Genomic DNA, 19,794 nt, shown 5'->3' on the forward strand with positions numbered 1-19,794 from the left:
GCGCTTTTTGTTTCCTCAGTGGAATTTGTTCGTATAATTATTATCAAATTGACGCTAAAATCGTTTGTTGTGTCGCTAAAGATGCGAGCTTCACAGAACAGTGTAAAGTAGTTCTCTACACCTCAGGGCTTTGAAAAAATGGCTCAAAGTATTGGTTGTAGAAACGGTCGAAAGTTGAAGAATTGGGGTATACGTATACTGAGCACTGGAAGATGAGAAATGCCAGTCATACATACATGTAGACTGTACCTGTCAATCTGGTCAACAGACTGGACAGTGCAGACCTGTGGATTTAGCAATGTGGTCACTTCAGTCCAGTCAACACACTGCCAGTGGTCATCTGTGTACTCTTTACATCACACTGTTGACCTTATTCATCCCCAATGCCACGTGGAATCATATTTGAAGCGGATCAATTCATGCAGAGATGTGTGAAGTGTGGATTAAGAGGAGAAGATTATAGATCAGGGGATACTGTACATGTATACAAGTTTGAGATCAAAGAGCCGTTTGTCTGTTCAACAGGCCAATGAGGCCAGCCACAAGTATATCCTCACTTCTGATAAGAGCTGTAAAGGTTTGAGGAAATGCGAATAAAATGGAAACATTTGGGAACAATGAAAACACTACATTACAATCCTATCAGTCAAAAGTCAAACACATACGTATGCTTGGGGCTTAACGTCATACTTAACAATGTTTCAGTCATATGACAACAAGGAGTCATTCAGTATTGTGTCTTCTTGTTGCAGGATGAGTCTATGCTGCCACCACTGAAGCATCATGCCGAAGACACCAGACATGACACCCTACCAAGTCACATTATACTGACAGCGGGCCAACCAGTTTCCTTGCTCTATGACCTGCCAGTGCTTAGTGTCAAGCAGCAAGTACCATTTTTAAAATCTTTAGTATGACGTGACCTGGGTTTGATCCCAGGGTCAAACACATAGTTGTAGTAGTACCCTATCCTGTACTTGACAGTGTTGATGCTACAATTGTTTAAGATACATTTAAATTAGGAGTACTACTGTTATTGTTCAACTTTTTCGCATGTTTACAAGCTGTTTATTCAAGTGCACTCTGAAGACATTATTCTGGGCAGACTGATAAAATTATACTTTTGGTGAAGACCTGAAATTGACCAATTTAACCAGTGTTGTTTCGTTTCCAAAATTTAATGATAAATGTACATAAATAAAGTTGTTCTTTTCACATACCGCCGTCGTATAAGTGAAATATTCTTGAGTACGGCGTAAAACACCAATCAAATAAATAAATCTTTTCACATGTGAAAATGTTGAGGGATTCGGGTATTAAGGGACTTCTTCAACCAAGCTGATAACTTTGTTTTTGTTTTTCACAACACATCTTTAATACCCGTTTTATTTAGCAATTGTGTCTTTTCTTCAGCAGCACACACTGGCACTTTTTCAAATCATTCCGCTTACAGTGGTTATTGCTTCACAGGATGCCCACTTCACCTGAGGTGGGCATGTACTTTACACAGTCTCGCCCTTAAGTTACAACATGTACAAGGGTTTCAGCTTCGGCTACAGGATAGTCCCTTTGCCTCAATGGCACACCCTTTACAGTGTCCATGTTACACAATGTGTGCCTTCAACAAGGAACTCGCCTAAAACTGAACTGGTACCCACTTTCAACATTGTACACCGTAAACAATGTGCCCAGTTTTAGTCAAAGAAAATTATCTGCAAAAGCACAAACTGGAAAAATAAGTATTATTCAGGATGGCCTAACACAGTTACAGTGTACACACAGTATATATATAAATGAAGGGCTGAATGAAGTCAATGGATGGACTGTCGCAGTGTGATGGCCAACGACTGTCGCAAGATCTATAATATTTGCCCTTGACCCAGGTAAATAATGTCATCTTGTAGATCAACAAAAGGCCTGACAGTGTCCCCTGCCGAATATTCCAACTTCTGTCAACATACAGGCCTTTGTTGATTTTGTCTAAAATGTGCCTCTCTTCGCAAACTTTGAACAAATCCTTGCCACAAGAGAAAGGATGGATGGAAAACCTGGGCCACTGAACTCTGAACGCTCACAATGGGTGTTTGCAGAGAGGGCCTCCGCGGATGTGAAGTCAATCGTCATGGATACAAAGTGATCAGGCTGATATCACAATTACAGGAACTTATGTGGTGCAGAGATAAACATTATAGCCAGGTCTCCAAATTGATGTTTGTGCAATCAACAGTCCCACCTCCCTCCCACAGATTTAGCCAGAACTTGAAATCAGGCCGTCTCATTTCTAATTTTCTCCTACTCTCCCTATCTCTACTATGTTAATTTTTTGTCAGAATTGGGCGTCTCAAAGACACCGAGACACCCGCATGGCTAAGCCTATGCCCCTCGTCCTTAACAGCGATGCCACCCACTCACCCACTGGATGAAGCTCTCCATGGAGGATAGACAGGTTGATTCAACCACCTCTACGTGAAACTCCCAATTGCCTGAACCTTCCAGCACAAACCTCTGCACTGAACTGTACTACCCATATGTTGAATGTTCCTACAGTACCCAAACCCCCAAAAACATACTGCAGGCTTACATTTCATAGATTAAAATTTGTCCACCGATTTTACATTTGACTGTTTCAGGAGTATATATTTCTTAATTTTTTTTTTAATGTAGTTTTTGAATTCTTCAACATTTTTGCATTTGCAAGGTGTTTATTTAAGCACATTCTGAAAAGCATACCGCAGGTTTATATTTCAAAGTTTAAAATTTGTTTACTGATTTTATTTTTGCCTTTTCATGCATACAGATTTCTTAAATTTTTTTTAAATGTAGTTTTTGAACTGACCTATACAAACTTTCCCATCAATTCACTGAAGTGTACAATATACATGTATGTAAAGGCACAGCTACATGTATGAGTATATTTGGAAATATCAGGTGATATCTCAATACCCAGTTCCTCAACATTTTCGAACCTGAAAGAACAACTTTCAGTGCACATTATGCATACTTTTAATATGATACTGGAGAAAATACTACATGGGTAGGATGGGTCATTTTCAGGGCTTCACAAAAAGTACAATCTTATCAGTGTAATAATGCCTTCATCAGAATATGCTTGAATAAAGAGCTTGCAAACAGGCGAAAAGGCTGAAGTACACATAATCTGGAGATTATAGCAAATGACTTTCTACTTGTGGACCAAACGTATATTTGAAGGAATACTGAGTGACCGGGAATGGCTTAATACCACTTGGGCAAAAGTCCAACAAAATCATGGTGAGAGAACATCTTTGGGGCCCTAATGCTACACCTTCACAAGCTATTAGATCAAAGTCCTGATTCAGGTCAGTACATCAGGCACAGAATGCATACACATCACACACTATTGATAGAAGCTGCCAATAAATTCACCTCCACCAGAGAAGAGCTCCCAGTGGATCTCCCAGAATAAGGATCCAAGCTCACCTGGGACGACACGATTCAGAAGAGCACTTTGTACAGCTTATTGATTTTTGTCAACATTTCTGATACGTACACACATGTTCAAATTAAACATACATATTCAGATGTGCCGGATAACGTAACATTTTTCACACATGACAGCTTCCAGAGGAGGTGATTGATTGCAGTTTGGGTACTCATGGCCTCCAAATGCTCAGACATTGATCTGTGGCATATTGGAGCCATGTACATACATGTACATTCATGGCCAGAGATCTAGTATGAGGAGAAAATTTGACAACTCTCTTTATAATCAATCAATCGTTTTGTTTTGATATAAAAAGCTAAAATGCAATGGATGATATGTACTAGAAAACACTAGACAAATGATTTGTGTTGGTCAAGTCCACTGCACGTACATGTGCACAAATGACTGTATGATAGATGTGTATATATGAGATATTTATTTATTTATTTATTTGATTAGTGTTTTATCAAACACAGCCATACTCAACAATACATGTATCTCATGTATCTGACTTATACAATGGCAGTCAGCATTATAATAGGAGGAAACCGGGCAGAGAGGCATCAGACTGAATACTCTGCCTTTCATTGGACAACAAGGGTCACGTGGGGTACAGACATACATGTATTCTTGAATCCTGCAAATGACATCAAATGTGTCTGCTGAGCAGGTTATCTCTCCTTTGATGGGGTCCATCAACGGTTACATCGCTGAAGCGATTCACCTATAAAAAGGTCTGCACTGAATTGATGGGTCTTTGCAGGATAAATTCGTTACATGGCGACACAGTGGCAGGATACGCAAATATATGGAGTCAATAATATGAGGATTACTGACACCATGACACCATATATTTACGTATCCTATCAACGAGTAACCATGTAATTAATAATACATGTACATACGATAGCATACATGTATGTCATGTTAGAGACACATCTGGCACCATAAAGATGACCAACTCAATGCTAAGTAAACACAGCAAAAATTGCAGCTCAAATACATAAACAACTGCGTCAGATATATAAAAACAAAAAGCCACGATATTAAATGACTCGAGATGAACCTGTCATGTTTTGGATTAACTCTACTTGAGTTCAGCACATAAGAAGTTAGGCAAGTCATTTTAAGAGAGGAACACTGAGAAGTAAACTCTGGAATGCAACAGATCAAGACGACAAGAAAGTTCAACAATCATGTCACTTGTGCACGTAATTTAGTGAAGGCTCTTAGTGTAGGACATTCATCACATATACGGTAAATCTTGAAGATACTCTAGATCTATCAGATGTACAGAACATGTGTATTACTTCCTGATTGTACACAGCATTTCAGCATCAGTACAGTATAAAAACTAACACCGGTCCATGCATCAAGAAGGTAGAGCAGCAAGCTCGGACATTTATGTAACCTCAGAAATGATGGATGGCAAAGCTCAGGAAAATTGCTGGCAAACAAATTTAAAGTGACCAAGTCACTACAAATTGAACTGTGTCTGCAGGCATTTTGAAAAGTTAACTTTGCAGCAAATACTCTCCAATATCAGGATTCTCAATCGTATTCAATCATATTTAATGTGGCTATTTCCATTGTCTGTCAATATAAAATGCAGAAAGATCTATGATTGCCATTTCAGAGTTTTGACATAAAATTTATTGTTCGCTCAAAATTCAGTGAACATTGCCAGCATCAAATGATGTACATGGTAGTCATCAAAATTCCAACCTAAACAGAGCATTTAGGATGTGGTAACTGCATGAAGTATTCATACAAGAAATACTACTGAAATATTTACAACAACAGAGGGTTTGAGCTCGAACTCTTTTATCGCTAAGGTAAAGAAGTAATACTCTATCAGATGGCATGTTAAAAATGTAAGACAACTTTTGTGGCATCACATTTACTAAGGTATGGGTATCTGAAAAAAGGTTCACAAACAGCTATTTAGAGCAGACAAACAATAGAGAAAATTGAGGAGCTGAATGTTTGTGAACTTGAGAAGTTTCTAAAGGAAAGGTGTACTATATGCCTCTGGAACACGGCGAGACAGGTGATCAGTAAATTAATGTCTACAAAGGTTGCCTAAAAATTTTTCAAAACTCACAGGATACAGAAAGACTTTTTACCTTCAACGACAAAATGACAAAAGAGTTCGAACTTGAATCTCCACTTACATGTAGTTGCATTACAAAAAATATCGCCATCTAAAGACAAAGAGTATGCTGACGAGAAAAGACTAGTGTTAGCAGACACTGGTAAAGGATTAACCTTCAATCTTCCACACGAGCATGTGTCCACACGCCTGAGTACGGCTGTCTCTGAACTCATCGTAACATCAGATGAAGCTACATTTCATATCAGCTTGATGAGGCATACCATCATCTGACTCCTTCACGTTTCGCTGAGGTCATGACTAACATATGAGAGAGCCATCAGCCATTTTGGACCCCTCAAAACAAACAAAAAATATAAATGGAGGCAGATGATTTGTTAAAAATTGCATATTTCCTGGTGAATCACGTTCCAACTTGAGCGTGGTTTATGGGGATAATTGTTGACGGTGTTATTATTTTACTTTTTTTTTCTGTTTGACATGTCAAACCGATGATCTAACAGCGGTAATTTGTCAGCTCGATTAAAACCAGATCACACTGAGTCATCCTGCTGCAAGCTTTGCCATGACAAACCATTCCAAAAACATTACGGCTGTCAAAATTCCCAGACACTGAAATAGCTCACAAAGCTCTTGACTGACATGTGTAATCAAATAAAAATAAATTTCTACAGCCATCATGTCCTTCTAAAGTGTCAACTGCAAACTGGTGCTTTTAAAGCTGAATAACTCTATGATGCATATATGCGAAAATGCTAAAGACAGCTTAGGGAAGGCTGCTAGTTCATTGTACATGTACTGGGACACGGAAACTAAAATATCATCAGGGTCTCAAATCCTGCCACCAAGCTAGCGTGGTACATGTACGTGCTCACCTGACCATTAACGGTAAAAAAACTCAAAGCATTCTTAGTTTTCCAGTTAAAAAACCATCCTGTCCAGTTTTTCTATAACTTAGAAGGAAACAATCTGGATTCATTGTCTATTTATTTGAAGTCCTGATGTTGACTTCTAATATGATGCAATTTCACAAACATGTCAGCAGAATCAAAAGTTAGTAAAATAGTTCAGTTTTTACAAGTTTTACAACATAGATAATGTTAATCTAACAAAAACCATGCAGCTACAAGTAACAGGTAGGCAGAGTGAATCACTTTATTCATTTTTTCACAATAAGACGCTTTTTAACAAAAGTAATGACACAATTATTACGATTTGTGGCTTTTGTGACGTATCATGTGCCATACTGCATCATCATAAACACACATCTTCAGAATCAATGATTCTGTCAGGGTATATTCAGTCCCGATGATTGTACATTCCGTAGGCATAATCTCTATTCATGTACAGTATGGTGTTCTGGGCTCTCAGAACACAGGAAGAGCTCCATATATGTTTAAACTGTACCAGCACCTAAACTCCTCACCTTCCACCCAGGCCACACTAATCCATCAAACCCATTGACAGATTTTCCATCTTCATATCCGAACCGAATACTCATAATGATCCCTACCGACTGGAAAGTCTTCGCTTCTCTGAACACAATAATAGATTTCAAGCCTGCCACTAATTAACTGGTTCTGAGACTCCACCAGCACATGGTGATAAATTTTCAGCCTTCGGACATCTTATTAGTTTGTTATATGTACATGTACACATATGTACATTATGTAAATGTATGTCTCATCTCTGAATTTAACTTGCCAGATTTTTCCAGTCTTTTGGAGTGTGTGAAAGAATTAGAACATTCGAACTGTCGTCAATAACTTTACCCCAGTTTTTTCAACCTCTAAATACCATATATTAGCTGAACGAAAGCCATATCAAACCAGAGATCCCAGCGTAAATGGCTGAGCATTGGCAAGTTACTGACTAAGCCTCTGACATTCCTAAGCCTAGGATTGAACCCTGGATTCTCTCATACATTTACAAGACGGAAGTCCATCACTGCAGCCTTCTGCACCCTCTCTGTTCCGAGTTAATGAACAAATAAGTGGCTGGTTGACCTAGGGGATGACAGACCATCCCCGCCCCCGCAGATTAGCGGGCATTGTTTAGGAGATCAGCCGCAGGGAAATCCCACATAAACCCTAGCTGCCTTTATGAGCCGTGTAGATACAATGCTCTTCAAGTTCAACCAGCCTCAAGCTGAGGCTCACTGTCAACAACTGATCGTCCAGTGCGCTCAGTCCAGACGGATGCTAATTTTCATGTGTACATTGCAATATCCAACCCCAGCCATGTCACTGGCAAGTGTATAATAAGCCAATGTACAGGTACGCAATATTGGCATCATCAGCATTCAAATTTGAATAATCCATAATTCTACAGGAAAAATGGACAATCCTCAAGAAAATCCAAGCACGGAGGGATCTTGGATCATTGCAATAGACATTTACTGCCAAGACGTAGTTCTGTCCGGAAAGGCCATCTACATAATCCTCTCAATGTCAGACTAATTAACAATATAATATTCAAAAATTTCTGAATCTTTTTTTTTTTTTAACAATGAAGTGAAAACTGACGATTCCTTGTTCCCACCCCGATTAATTGTTTCTGAAGTGAGTCAGTCACAACTAACAGGACATAACAAACTAACTAACAAACAAAATTCACATGTATAACATATTACTTTGACGCAATGAATAATTATTACTAACTTAATAACTAACCTGATAGTTTTCCATGTAGCATATATATATATATATATATATATATATATATATATATATATATATATACATACACATACATACATACATACATGTATGTTTGTACAACATGGAAAAGAGTTTGTGTGTCAAAAGTTTGGCAAAATATTACAGAAAGAGTAGAGTTTGTACAGCTATGGCTAAAATTACGGACAATTCAGGCTGACAACGCCGTTCACTAGCTTCATTACCATATTTAAAATACAAAATGGCAAGTAATGACAAGCATTTACAGGCTTATGCCTGTGTCCCAATGACAGCCTACGGGTTGCTCAATTAAGCGCTCATTTCATCTTTATACTGGTGCATAAATAGTTTTGACATAAGTATGATAACTGGCTTGCTTGGGCCCTGGGAATATCTGGAGAATGAGACATTCACCTACTCCATCTGTTAATAATGAATAATTATAATGCTGAATATAGAGGACACTATCATATTAAATGATTGTACAGCTTGTGGTAAATCACCTTAAATTTTGCCCCTAAAAATGTGCATGTATTTTTTCAAGGCAAATAATGTTACAAATACAATGTATTACTTTTGCTACTGAAATCTATATTTCCCCACTAGGGTACCTTCCTACATATCAAACTTTCTACTGTGCTTTCCTTTTTGTGTGCTTGTCAGAACTTTCAAAATCTGCCAAAATGTGCAAGATGGCAAAATTTTAGGTCGTTTACAACTCTAAATGTACATGTAGAAGTCTTACATGAGAATATCACACATTTAATTTACCTGTCAAATGCCAATGGTTGCATCCATTTTATCCAAGAGGGTGGAAAGGTGATTCCATCCAACCATTCCTTGGTGTTTGTTCCATCTATATATTACATGGGTACAAAACCCCTATTATGTACGCAAAGTTCATCTGCAGTGTAAAGTGCTCACAATTTACCTCTGGCTGACAGACCCCATTATGGATATTCATCCACTGTGAACTTGTGCACACTGTGAAGGTACATTCACACCGCGATATGAAAGGTACATTCACACGGCGATATGAAAGGCTGTTGCTTTGACAAAGATCCCACAGAAGTAGGGAAAGGTACATTCATACAGTGATCTGAAAGGCTGTTGCTTTGATAATGGTGCCACAGGTGTAGGGATTCCTGCATGAATGTCCTCATATCGAAAGGTCTTAAGCGTAGCTTCCTTTAAAAGATGATGTATAAAAGAACAGCAAATGACCTAAAATATTGTACATCACTACAAAAACTACATTTTTCACCTGATTCTGAGCTTTTTTTTTTTGATCTTACAATGGTGTTTTTTTTTTTACTTATTTATCTGATTGGTGTTTTTGTGCTGTACTCAAGGATATTTCACTCAGCATTATGGTGAGAGGAAACCGGCCATACATGTACATACCCCAATTCCTCAACATTTTCGCATATGAAAGACCATATCATTGTTATTCATGCACCCTTTTTCACCGGATTTTGAAGACGAAACTACATTAGTTCGGTTGACCAATTTCAAGCCTTCACAAAAAGTGTAATTTTATGAGTCTACACAAACTAATGCCCTCCGAATATGGTTCAATAACTCTCGTGCAAACAAGAGAAAAAAGTTGAAGAAGGACACTGTTTGATACGGCTCTGCTCGCTACAGTTTAACCAAGGTTCCCATACTCTCTCAGACATCTCTAGTTAGTACTCATACATGTAGGCCAGAGTAAATGCTTCTGTCCGCCCTACACAGGCCTTCTGGTTGAGACATAATAAATGTCCTATCAAGTCATATAAATAGGGCGCTAACCCCTGGGTACCAGCAGGATGTACATAACAATAACAAGGCGATGAATGGTATTAATGGGCAGGAGACAGTTCCCCTCTGCTGCCTTGGGTGACTATGGAAGATAAAGGCAGACATTGGGTAGGGTACTGAGCTGGGCAGTGAGGACAAACTAGAGTATGTTCTGAGCTTATTAAAGTCCTACAGGTTAAACTAAATAGCTACGGTTCAGACATCTGGCTATATACATCATGTATGTACAATAACAGATATACATACTTGTACACAACTGTCGGATACATTGCCTTTTTGTTTAGATAAAAAATTACTTTTGTGGTAGAGGTCAGTTGTGCTAGGTTGATGGCATCAGCGGGAGTAACCATATTGACATTTATGCCTTAGTTCAACACTTTTAAAAATGGCAAAAAATCTGGTTTTGTTCATTGTTGACATCAGAGTGATATATAATATTCACTTCATATGTATGAACATGATAATTATGCTGTTATTTACGTACCTACTTGAGTTTTGCTTGATTACCTGCTTTGTGAGTTAGTTTTACAATAGATGAAGTATGACTGGATTCTCCGGATTCACATAAAAACTGGCACCTATACTGAAAGTTCTAGCCCTGATCACCCTGACAGAGTTAAGGCTTGTTAAGGCCAAGCTGAATATACAATATGACTTCCAAAACTTAGCATCTACATGTACAAGAATAGTACCATAATTCTTCTCAAATTTGGGACAGATATCAGTAGTATTGAAGGTAGAATATTACATTTCTTTACCAGGTTTTTGAACAAGTAAAGACATGAGTGTGTTGTTCATTAGATGGTCAAACCATGTGAGAAAAATGAATCCGATATATATACTGACTAAAATGACCAGACCTGGTGTCCGAAATTTTACAGCATTTTTTTTAACAAAGTTATCAAGTCAGAAAGAGGCAGACAAAATACAAGAAGAAATGGAACTGGCCCATGAAACATAATAAAGCAAAAGCAGGAAAGACAGCAGTAGCCTCTAGTCAAGGAGTGTGGAAAATCAGACAACGTCCTACAGCTGGTACACCTCAATTCTGAAGCGTATCATACAGCAAAGCACTTGAACGACCGCAGAGCAGCCACCATCACACAAATCAATGCGGTAATTGTTAGGAAATACAACCTCCACAGCTGTGCCGCACAGTTGACTGTATAACTATATCTAAGCTAGCCAGGCCACTGCATGGATCATTGAACAGAGGCAAACTATTGTCACATCCATATATCCACCCAATAGCTTCAAATACAGGGTATAAATATATAGAGTTCCGCAAAGAGATCAGAGTGGATAATCATAGTGAATAATGCTTGTGGCCCCAGGGGTGGATTTATACAGTCTATACAGTATCAGGTTGTGGGTAGATCATGGGAATGAACAACAACAACAACAACAAAGCATACTATGTGTCATAGAGCAACAATGTACATGGATTTATAAGCTGTACCATTAACATGCATGGGCACTACCAGGAGTTACATGTACTGTAAATCTTCAACTTTTTTGACCTCTTTAGAGAAAGCAATTTTTGTCAGTGGAATTTATGGACACAATTATCAGGAAAATGACACCAAAGATGATTTGTTTGCTTCACTAAAAAGCTTCATTTAACTGTACAGATTATTTCTCTACACCCCATAGTTCTCTCAAAAAGTTTCAAAACACAGGTCACAGTAGTTGTGCAAAATTTTAAAAACTTAGGGAAATCTAGTTGTTGCACTTTAAAAGGTAGAAAGGTCTATTTTTACCTCACTTTTTGTCAGTAAAATGTAATTTGAAAAGAAGCACCATCCAGGTATAAGGACTCTCAATTAAGGAAGACTAGGCCCAGGCTACAATAGAACACCTGTACACATCGACAACCCTCACCTGGAATGAATCGTGAATAGCGCACAATAATTCAGTTTACAGGAATTTTGCTCCATGGAAAGAGGCCATTACAATTTAAAAATGATCTTCTCTTATCTCAACTAAATAATTCTAGCCAATCAGATTGTGTATGCCTTCAGTATCAGAAAATTTATACCCCGTCTCCCCAAAAGGCATACATGTATATGATAAACTTACAGGTGAGCAGAGGTCTTTGCAATGCTTTGCTATAGTTCTGAAATAGGCCTGACCTCCCTTGCCGGGGCTCGACTGGAAACCTCTATTATCAAGTTTTCAATGGGAAATAACAGCCTCTGCTCTGCAGGTAAATGTGATCAAATTAATTCACCACTGACAAGGTAAAATGAAAGAGAATCAGTTCTTCAGCCGTGGAGAGGACAGTTTGGTGGAAGGAGGGGGTGGAGGGGACAGGAGCTTGGTTGTAAAGTCTGTCAGGCTCCAGTACACACGTCTTATAAACAGCAGTATGAGGACAGCCCCCTGCAGCACATAGGAAAACACATCAGCCCAGGTATGCTACCAACGTATAGTCAAATATGAAAAACCGGTTTCTGGCCTCTCGATCATTTCAGCTCATTTTCAATAGCAAAGGTCAGGTATAAAGCTAACACAGGTATGTGCAGTGCTAAAATAGAACGAATGAGTTTGGTCACGATGACATATACATGTCAATGCACTGTGCATCCATGTATACAGACTCATACCAAGATCAAAATATGCATTTAAATGTAACTCCTTGGTGGCATAAAACAAATGTTTAACAATGGCTGTCTGAAAATAAGCATATATGCATACATGTATCTGATGGGCAGTCATGGCCTCATTTTACAATTTTTTTTTTTTTTTTTAACATCTTATCTTTTAACACGGGCCTCCTATCCTTGTATCACGCTTCTCAGTGTGATGCAAGGTGATGCAAGGTGATGCAAAATCTTATATGGACGGTAAAGCTCTGTGGCAGTTATTAGAAATTTGTGCTTGTTCACCGATAGAGAAGCAGTCAGTGGGTCAGGTGGGGCCGTTGCCAGGGCAACCAGGGTAAATCTCTGCCTTCACTAATTATTTGCCAAACTTAAATCAAGGCATACGGTGTAAATCTGATGATTTATTTATTTACTTGATTGTTGTGTTACACTATACTCAAGATGACTTCACTCATACTACAGTAGCCAACATTATGATGGGAGGAATCGGGGCAGAGCCCGGGGAAAATCCACGCCAATCCGCAGCTTGCTGTTTTACTACTGCTTGATTTATTTATTTGATTGCTGTTTTATGCCGTACTCAAGAATATTTGACTTGTCCGACGGTGGCCAGCATTATGGTGGGAGGAAACCGGGCAGAGCCAGGGGAAACCCACGACCTTCCGCAGGTTGCTGTATACCTTCCCACGTACTGCCGGAGAGGAAGCCAGCATGAGCTGGACTTGAACTCACCGCGACCGCATTGGTGAGAGACTCCATGGGTCATTACGTTGCGCTAGCGTGCTAACCAACTGAGCCATGGTGACCCCCTACTACTCCATGAATACAGTCAGTCTCACCAATGTTGATAACACCCTCTTCTGTACATTAAACACATGCATATGTTTAGGAGTGCATTTGTTGGAATAGCCTCATATCAGGCTTTATAGATACATGTATAAAATGTCAGACAGCGGAAGTGATCTGAAAGCCATTAATTCCACTATCAGTCTGAAGATCATGAAACCTTTCCTAACTAAACCTGCCATCTGTGATCTATTGCAGATTTAAACTGCACGTTGCCTAGTTCAAACAAACACATATAGAAGCTTTTATATGGTTTCTTGACACATTTTATTCTGCTGTCTGTTTCATGCATGCACCCCCTAAAAGTCTAAAGGATCTCAGTGAACATGTAGCTGTAAATCCTCAACTTTTTCAATCACCAAAGCAGTTTTTCCCCTGGAATTTATGCATGCAATTCTTCTGAAAATTTCCTAAAAATGACTGGTGTCATTTTAAAGATGCAAGCTTCATATAAGTGTGCAAATTACTTCTCTACACCTCGTAGTTCTCTCAGAATGTTTCAGAGGTGGTTGAACAGATTGAAGAATCAGGGTGGTTCAGCTGAAGTTATATAAATCTACAAGTCTATGTTAACTGTAGCCGTCACCATCTTCACTTCCTGTGATGAATACTGGTCTAACATCATTCATTAAAAATAAATAAATAACCAATAGAAGAAACGCACAAAACGATTGAATCTCACAATATATGTGATAGAAACTAATTCTCACTTATCAATTTATTTATTTATTTATTTGACTGGTGTTTTACGCCGTACTCAAGAATATTTCACTTATACAATGGCGGCCAGCATTATGGTGGATGGAAACCGGGCACAGCCCAAGGGAAACCCACGACCATCCGCAGGTTGCTGCCAGACCTTCCTACTTACGGCCAGAGATGAACTCACTCATCAAAGTTGGATTTTGAGAAATATCAACTCTGATAACATGGCTGTTAATTTCACAGTGAAAGTCATTTGAGTTATTCGGCAGTTGAACTGATCAGGTAAATATTAACATAATTTCTATTAGCACCTCGACCTTAGATTACTTTGCTGGCTTCTGGTTCCAGCACTAATAAAAGTCCATTTCAATACTGTCTTACACGGAAAGTTAGGTTAGCTTTCAAGATCTGTACATAGTACCTGTCTATTTGGGTAATAGAAAGAAAAGTAATCTCAAAAATTTAATATCAAGCAATATGTAGGTTATTTATTTATTTATCAATAATTGTTTAACCGCATACCCAAGAATGTAGGCCTATGCATATTAAACACCTTTCGTATAAGCAGTCCTAGACGTCAGACGAAAGACGATGAGCAGATATCGTGTACACTGTATATCGGAAATTCCTTACACACCCAGCTATATTCCTGTCCTTTCAGTCACGAAAGCTAAAAGGACCTCAAAAGATCTTAACTGTTACTAAAGACGATTTCGGTTGTAATGTAATTTGACTCTTAAACAGAAAATACGTGGGCAGACGGCCGTGAGTCATCCAACTCCACGGCTACTTTCACAAACATTTCAAAGCAAATTCAACGCAATCAAACTAGGTCAGTTCTCTTTATCAGCAAACGCTTCACTCTGTCGCGATGTCGCCTGCGCTTGCCTGGGTTAGAACGGCTTTGTACGTTACAACACAACGTGGTGTTCTCATTTCTCCCCACAAGTTCATCCTACCCAGGAGATCGTGTACAGACAACAGATTGAACAGTGACAATCAAAATTAAACAGCACTTACCTGTAGGTTTGAACGGAATTCCGAGTTCGTAAATACAAAGCCTAGTTTAGGCGGCCACTCAAACCACCTTCCGCTCTTCTCTGCAGGTAATATCATACGGGCACCTTACAACCGGATGTGCACAAAGAATCGTGACGTAGTACGCATGGTTGTCACCGCCGAGGTTTTCCTTTTTTCAGCGCGTTGCGCCATTATTTGTATAGCTACGGTAAAGACGTACACGCTTGCACATGTAGCACATGTTACCCTCTTAAAATACCGTACATTATTTATCTAACCGGAGACATTGTACAAATATTCCATGGTACATACACTGTGTACAGCGGTGACTTACAAGACTTTGTATTTATTTTTAAAGCAGGGCCTATGAGCAATAGAAATTCTCTCAAAAAGAAAAAAAAAATCATAATTTTTTGGTGCATTTTAAAATCAGTTTTTTTTCTTTTGAGTGCTTTTATATTTTATTTAAATGTATTTCTTTATTGCAGAAATTGTAAAGTTGTTTTTTTATGTAGTGCGTGAAAATTAGGTAGGCCTAATGCTTCATTCTGGAGTGGTTTTGTCTTTTTATTTGATTTGTGTATAACGCCGTATTCTGTTTATAGCTGCATAGATTATATAACAAAAATCGTGTAAAAACGCACGTCAGCTATCTTCCGGGACATAAACGGCCCCTGGCCCCGGGATCACAAAGCGACCTTTGTCCAAATTTCCATCATTAAACTTGATATCTTCCTGTCCTTTGTTTAGGCGGAAATTTGTGTACAATAACTTGCCCGGAATTTATACTGTCAAGGAATATTTTTGACCTTGTTACGTAAGAAGTAACAATTTTCAAGTAATTTCAAATTTTGACTTAAGTCTCAGATATCTTGGTGATCCCAGGGCCTGAGCCACCTCAAGGACCTAAGTCTAGATTTCAGCGGCTTCCTACAATTTTAGCCACCACAAATTATCTAAAGCCGCGTCCCAGGTTACATGTACATCTCAGAACACAGGACTTCCACTATTATCTTCCCCTAGATTCCCATTTGCAGCTATACAGCCAAGGTCCGCTTACATATATGTAGCATCTCCAGCTTACACCATATTCCTCCTAATTATCATCCAAAAGTGGCATAAAAAACGCACATCTGGCTAGCAGAAAGGCCAGAATTTCCGGGGCCTATGAGGCCCCTAGACACGGTTATTTAGTTTTGATCACGCCTAATTACCATCCAAAAGTGGCATAAAAAACGCACATCTGGCTAGCAGAAAGGCCAGAATTTCCGGGGCCTATGAGGCCCCTAGACACGGTTATTTAAGTTTTCTTCCTGAAGACCCCAAAAGGCTTGTGTATCTTGCCCTTATTTTAGTATACAGTATAGTGTACTTCGTCTCTGCAGCCGCCCCCCCCCCCCCACCCCACAACCACCTGAGCCATCCACCCAACCACGTCAAACAACATCCAGATAAATCTTATTTATTGGCGTTAACGGTGTTTCACGCAACAATGGAGAATATATCTGGTATATAATGGTGAAAGGAAACCGGACAGAGCCCAAGGGAAACCACCTGAAATAATTTATTGTTTCACACTTTGCTGGTCATCATAATTTTCAGCAATACTTGTAATCTCGCCTTACAGAGTCTTAAGCACTCGTCCATTGCTTATATTAGCAAACCCTGATCACGTGTTACATGGTTATACCATTTCCCGATATTTACTTATGAACGATATAAAATCCGGGTTTATTACCTGCCAATAAAAAAAATTGGGGCGTATAAAGTGGTGTAGGCCTATAAATCGGCCGTGATCAGTTTGGGATAATACCGCATGACTAATTTATTCCATAATATTGGATGAGGTGTTAGGCCAAATACTTCCCAGATTAGACGACGGCAAAGCACTGCCGGGGTTTACGACCTGTTGGAATAATAAAGACGACTACGTGTAATGTGGAGAGTAAAGTCACACCTATTTAGAAGAGTGACACCTAATTACAGGATGAGGAGTAAAATCAAATCTATTTATACCAGTGACACCTAGCCTACATGCAGGATGGAAAATAAAATAAGATCTACTTACAGCAGTGACTCCTACATACAGGGTGGAGAGTACAATAAGATCTACTTACAGCAGTGACATATACATACAGGATGGAGAGTAAAATAAGATCTACTTACAACAGTGACACCTACATACAGGGTGGAGAGTAAAATAAGATCTACTTAGAGCAGTGACACCTACATACAGGATGGAGAGTAAAATCAGATCTACTTACAGCAGCGACACCTGCATACAGGGTGGATAGTGAAATCAAGCCTACTTACACCAGTGACACCTACATACTTGGTGGAGAGTAAAATAAGATCTACTTATACCAGTGACCCCTACATACAGGGTGGAGAGTACAACAACATCTACTTACAGCAGTGACTCCTACATACAGGGTTGAGAATGAAATCAGATCTACTTACAGCAGTGACACCTACATACAGGGTTGAGAGTAAAATCAGATCTACTTATACCAGTGACACCTACATAGAGGGTGGAGAGTAAAATCATATCTACTTACAGCAGTGACACATACATACAGGGTGGAGAGTAAAATCAGATCTATTTACAGCAGTGACACCTACATACAGGGTTGAGAGTAAAATCAGATCTACTTATACCAGTGACACCTACATACAGGGTTGAGAGTAAAATCAGATCTACTTATACCAGTGACACCTACATACAGGGTGGAGAGAAAAATCAGACCTACTTACACCAGTGACACCTACATTCAGGGTGGAGAGTAAAATCAGATCTACTTACACCAGTGACACCTACATATAGGGGAGGGAGAAAAATCAGACCTGTGGATAGGCGTGGGCCTGGCTTCCTTCCACCATAATGACATCTATATGCAGAATCTAGAGTAAAATCAGGCCTATTTATAGCAGTGACACCTGCATACAGGGTGGAGAGTAAAATCAGATCTACGTATACTAATGAAATCTACATACAGGGTGGAGGGTAAAATAAGATCTGCTTGTACCAGTGACACCTATATGAACGGTGAAGAGTAAAATCAGATCTACTTACAGCAGTGACACCTACACACAGGGTGGAGAGTGAAAACAGATCTGCTTGTACCAGTGACACCTATATAAACGGTGGAGAGTAAAATCAGATCTACTTACACCAGTGACACATACATACAGGGTGGTGAGTAAAATAAGATCTACTTACACCAGTGACACATACATACAGGGTGGAGAGTAAAATCAGATCTACTTACACCAGTGACACCTACATACAAGGTTGAGAGTAAAATCAGATCTACTGATACCAGTGACACCTACATACAGGGTTGAGAGTAAAATTAGATCTACTTATACCAGTGACACCTACATACAGGGTGAAGAGTAAAATCATAACTACTTATACCAGTGACACCTACATACAGGGTTGAGAGTAAAATTAGATCTATTTATACCAGTGACACCTACATACAGGGTTGAGAGTAAAATTAGATCTATTCATACCAGTAACACCTACATACAGGGTTGAGAGTAAAATTAGATCTATTCATACCAGTGACACCTACATACAGGGTTGAGAGTAAAATTAGATCTAGTTATACCAGTGACACCTACATACAGGGTGGAGAGTAAAATCAGATCTACTGATACCAGTGACACCTAGATACAGGGTTGAGAGTAAAATTAGATCTACTTATACCAGTGACACCTACATACAGGGTGGAGAGTAAAATCAGACCTTCTCATACCAGTGACACCTAGATACAGGGTTGAGAGTAAAATTAGATCTACTTATACCAGTGACACCTACATACAGGGTTGAGAGTAAAATTAGATCTATTCATACCAGTGACACCTACATACAGGGTGGAGATTAAAATCAGACCTACTTATACCAGTGACACCTATATACAGGGTAGAGAGTAAAATCAGATCTACTTATACCAGTGACACCTATATAAAGGGTGGAGAGTAAAATCAGATCTACGTACACCAGCAACATCTGTATACAGGGTGGAGGGTAAAATCAGACGTACGTATACCAGTGACACCTACATACAGGGTTGAGAGTAAAATCAGACCTACTTATACCAGTGACACCTACATACAGGGTTGAGAGTAAAATTAGATCTACTTACACCAGTGACACCTACATACAGGGTGGAGAGTAAAATCAGGCATACTTACAGCAGTGACACCTACATACATGGTTGAGAGTAAAATCAGATCTACTTACACCAGTGACACCTACATACAGGGTTGAGAGTAAAATCAGATCTATTTACAGCAGTGACACCTACATACAGGGTGGAGAGTAAAATCAGATCTACTTATACCAGTGACACCTACATACAGGGTTGAGAGTGAAATCAGATCTACTTACAGCAGTGACACCTACATACAGGGTTGAGAGTGAAATCAGATCTACTTACACCAGTGACACCTACATACAGGGTTGAGAGTAAAATCAGATCTATTTACACCAGTGACACATACATACAGGGTTGAGAATGAAATCAGATCTACTTACAGCAGTGACACCTACAT

At 39.1% G+C, this 19,794-nt stretch overlaps 1 protein-coding gene across 1 annotated transcript in view; it reads right to left on the minus strand.

The window, feature by feature from the left end:
* Positions 1–15,328, minus strand: part of LOC135463615 (neural cell adhesion molecule L1-like) — a 59,034-nt gene extending 43,706 nt beyond the window's left edge. Inside the window, exon 1 of the mRNA XM_064740951.1 lies at positions 15,235–15,328. The gene's annotated coding sequence lies outside the window, so the exon portion shown is untranslated. The remainder of the gene's footprint in view (positions 1–15,234) is intronic.
* Between the last annotated feature and the right edge of the window lie 4,466 nt (positions 15,329–19,794).

This window comes from Liolophura sinensis, chromosome 3 (genome assembly GCF_032854445.1).
Source record: "Liolophura sinensis isolate JHLJ2023 chromosome 3, CUHK_Ljap_v2, whole genome shotgun sequence".
NCBI classification, from domain to species: Eukaryota; Metazoa; Mollusca; class Polyplacophora; order Chitonida; family Chitonidae; genus Liolophura; species Liolophura sinensis.